Source organism: Charadrius vociferus, unplaced genomic scaffold (assembly GCF_000708025.1).
Source record: "Charadrius vociferus isolate BGI_N301 unplaced genomic scaffold, ASM70802v2 scaffold552, whole genome shotgun sequence".
Taxonomy (NCBI): domain Eukaryota; kingdom Metazoa; phylum Chordata; class Aves; order Charadriiformes; family Charadriidae; genus Charadrius; species Charadrius vociferus.
The window spans coordinates 222,830-227,419 of NW_009647400.1; positions in this window are offsets into that span (position 1 = coordinate 222,830).

A 4,590-nucleotide genomic window follows, 5' to 3' on the forward strand; every position below is an offset into this window, starting at 1 on the left:
GCTCACCTGAGGGGCTCCCGCCTGCCGGCTCCCCTCACCAGCTGCAGTTCTCGGCCTGCGGCGTGGAAATGCTGCTGTAAATAGTCGCCAGGACCTCAGCCTCTGTCTCGGCAGCGCGGCGCGGATCTCGGCTTGCTCCAGGAATTGCAGGGGCCATAGGCGAAGCGTGTGTCTGCCTCTTTTTCTTGCGGAGCTCCCTCGAGCACCTCAGGTGCTGCACAAAACGCAGCAGCAGCAGCCACTAGCTTGAAAAACAGAGTAGGATAGTGGATGGTCGTTTTTCCCCGCCCGTCCCTGTTTCATCTCTCCACATTCACTTTAGCCAGCTGAGAGTTGACCTGTGATGTTCAACTCTTTCAAGGAAGAAGAGACCCACTGGAGTGGTCTCTGGCACGCAGTCACCCCCTGACCCGTGGCAAGGTGTTGTGCCAAACATGGTCAAAACCATGCAGGGGAGCCTGCTTGACAACCAGAGAGGACAGGCAGTCACCTGCCAGCTCAGATCTGTACCTGGGCTTTGTTTTGTATGCTACTATAAACAGGACCTCTCAGTTTCTTCTGAGACAATGTCACGGCAATCAAAGTTACTAAACTGTCATTAGACTGGAAATAACACACGAGTCTTCAGCTGTGTTCAGGTACTAACTCAAGATACAAGAGCCCTGGGCTCCATGTGTTCTCTCATCACTGGAAGCATTTTTTATTATATATTGTATTATTATATGACAAAGAAGGAACGATGAACACTTCCATTTGCACACTGCTAAGAAAACCGAGCTGTACTCTAGTTTTGAAAGAAGTGACTCGCATGTTCATTCAGGTGAAAGTAGGTGCCTGGCTGTGCATCTAAAGTGGAGCTAAAGCCTTGCCTTGCTGGGTCTGGGTACCCCAGATGAGATCAACACCTCAACATTTCTCTGTTGACTGATGAGAGAAGTTCCCTGCTCAAGGGAAAGTCCTGCTCTGAGGCAGGTGTGGAGCTTTTGGCTAGACAGAGGAGTGCATTTCAGGGCCCTGCTTTTGTGCTCTGATTCCCTGAGTAACCCTAAGAGTTGCCAACTTTAGCTTGTAATTCCACTTTTGCTGTTACTATATAGTCTGTTACTTAAAAAAAAAAAAAAAAAATTAAAATATTCCAGTAATAGGAGTAATAAGCTCTTGTAAACAAAAAAAACACCTGACAAGGACACCCACCACTCCCCCCCAACCTAATCAACCTTGGCATCTGCAGAAGGCAGCCTGTCATGTTTTCTAACATTTGTGGGCTTTCTGCTGAATTTATGATAGTCAGAAAAGCAGATTGTTCAGTTTCTATTTTTCTCCGAATTCACTCTTTTTTCCTCACATGAATTCACAGAAGGGGAAAAACTGCCCAGCTCATACTGATGGCCAGGGTCAGTATTTATAGAAATTTGAAATTATCTAAACAACATTGATGAGGATCCAATAGAAAAGTGAAAAAAGAAAGAAAACAACTAATCATCTCAGCAGTCCAGTAGTCCACATCCAGTTTGTACTGTGTAATCCTTTATGAGAGGGAGAAAGAATAGATGGTGTGCAGATGGAGCAAAATTGTACTGTTTAGAGTGCCAATGAAGAAATGAAGAAGCAATGTGACCATCTGCAGCTTTCCATCCATATCTTACTGGTGCTACTGAATTGACCAGCATGCTACATAAGAGCAATGAGAGAAGAAGGTGTACAGAGATGTTTCCTTTCTGACACTGACTGGGCATTAGGGGGAGGATGCAGTGTCGAGATCTATGTGGGCTTTGCCCAGTCAATAATGCCTGGCATCCAAAGCAGCTGACAGGTTTTCAAGAATCATTGTGGAAATGTGATCTTTAAAAGAAGTTATGTGATTACAAAATAAGATAATTAATGGGGTTAATTCACTCCACTCAGAAGGGGTGGGGTGAAGAAGTGGAAAGAATAAATTAGTCAGGTGTGTTACAAAAGTATCCCAACAGCAATAGGACAAGGTCTCATGATGCTGTGAATAACATGATGGAATATGATAAGTGGAAGCAACAGAGACAGAAGGCAAGACTTGTCAGTGTCATAGCTAACTCTAGAATCGGAAGCAAAACTGAGTCTGTTGTTAGTTCACTTCTCTGAAATAGGCTTGTATAACCTCACCAAAGTTTCAAAGCTGTTCCAATGTCCTGGTTTGACATCCTTGAAGGCTGTTCTTCTACAGGTCATCTGAAGGTTGTGATGATGCTGGAGGATTACTACTTTGCAGCTTCACTGACACATAGTTTTACACTGAAGTACAGGCAAGTTTTTTGTTCTGCAAGATCTCAGTTCTGAGAAGAAGGAAGATAAAACACCTTCTTTTTCTCTCTCTCTATTTTTAGTCAAGGTAGTGAGATGGCAATATAACTTATACTTGCAGGTTATGCTAGATAAAGTGACTAGCTAGTGACCTACCTACCTAAAAGCTGAGTTTAAAATAGGAAATGCTTGATTCAGGTCACATCAAATTTTGCTTTAAAAGCTTATGTGGAGAACCATGTTTTAGTTTAAACATGTTTCAAGCTAAAATATTTATCAAACGAGATTAAAATGCTTAGCAAATTTGTACATTACATGCATTAATGTGGGACAAAGTAATCAGCTAGCATTTACAGCGAGTTTAAGTAAAAAAGTCCTACAGACACATGCCCTTCCTTAAGTGATGAGTATATTTTTTGTATACGTATATTAAGTCGTATTTTTTTCTGCAGACTGTCAGTTATAAATACAGAAAAGGCTGCCAAGAATGTATGTTAAAAAATGTGTAAACAAGTTTTGGTTCATTTATCGGGGGGAGAGGGGGGGGGACACGGAACAGGCACGGGACCCCTTATAAGCTGAATAAGAGGGGCAGTAAAACACTGTGAATTTATAGTGCAATGTGTTGAGAGGAACGTTTGCTATCAAGCTGTGGCTCAATGACCACTCTCATTCAACATGGTGCCACCATGCTTCCACCAAAACAGGGGAGCTTGCTCTCCTCTCTTTTCCCTTAGCCGCTCATTCCCAGCTGTGGTAGCACAAGCACTTGTGCAAACTTTGATTTGGCAAAAATTAGCTAGATGTGTATATTTGATCAGATTATTCTACGATGGCTATACAGGGTTACCGTGTGTATCTGTGGCATCGATGACATGCTAAATCATTTATGAAACCCACTATCCACATACACATTTACATTATTCTGTATTCAGATGAGGAGAGCTTTTGTGACTGGACTCTTCAGCTTTGCAGGTGGGGTCTAAACGGTTCACTTACTGGTGAGTTTTTTAACTCACTCCACAAAACTGTGAGTTACAGAGCCTGAAATGCCCTCTCTGCCCCAGGCTGACTGGCAAATGCCACAAACCCACTAGTGCTACAGCAACCAGAGGGCAAGTACCACGAAGGAGGCACAGGTATCACTGAGCCTCGCAGTGCTGAACAGCAAAGCAGTAGAAATGCCAGCTGTCACATGAGGAAAGGGATCCGTGTGTCCTGCCACTGCAGCACGGCAGCAAGGAAAATAATCAGGAATGGAGATGCAGCAGTAAAGGTAGGGCTGGCTGAGCATATGCAGCTTCTGTTTCACCAACGGGGAGCAAAAGCAATGAAGGTAATGTATATGGTACCCAGTGGACTTCAAAAGTCATTTTATTTCGGTTTGAATCTGAGCTCTGCATGTTGGTCATGACAGCGGGAGAGTTACTGTTCGGTCCTTGCATGTAAATTTGACGTATGAATCTGTCTGTTCAACCAGAGAATTAATGAGTGTAACAGAAGGTCTTTTCTTTCCCCATCACTTACTGCTCATTGCTCCTTTAGTATGCATTGCCCCAAGAAGACTACAAGTAATACAAATGTGTACACCTGTAAGGAATAAGAAATCCATCTGCTGTAGAAAACCATAATTAAAAGAAAAGCTAACCAAGAGCAATAAAATAAAAATATCACAGGTAGGAAGTAGTGAAAAGCCTGAGAGTCTCGGTGGAAACCTTTATAGAGATAATTGTTGTAAATAATCTTGATTGGAGAAAATCAGGAGTGTTTTGTAAGAGTAATATGAAGTCTCATGAATATGTTGGAAGAAGCAAGAAAATGCAGCAATTATATTCTGATATAACCCTGACCTAACTGTTTCTGTATTCCACCAAGGCCTGTCAAATGTATGAGCTTTTGTTTGGGTTTGGGGGGTTTGGGTTTTTGTTGGTTTTTTTTTTTGTTTTTTATTTTTTTTTAAGGGAGGTGTCATCCAACTGATAAGCACAGTAACGTTTACCCTGTAACTGCTTTTGCAATGGAAGGCAAAATGAGTGTTTCATGTTCTTGGCATTTTACTGGGCCATTTTACTGGGCCACCCACTGGCCCGCATCCACAGCTGTGGCACCTGGAGGTTGGCCTTGTCACAATACAGCAGGGGTGAGGGCGGGACGGGGACGGCACCGCGGGGCAGAACGTCAGCCGAGGGCACCCCCGCGGCCTCCCCGGGGGCCTCTCAGAGCCGGGAGCTTGCGTCAACTGCCGTGACCTCGCACACCCTGCGCCGCCCTCCCAAAGCAAAAGCTGAGCTAGGTGGCTTTTAAAATACAACG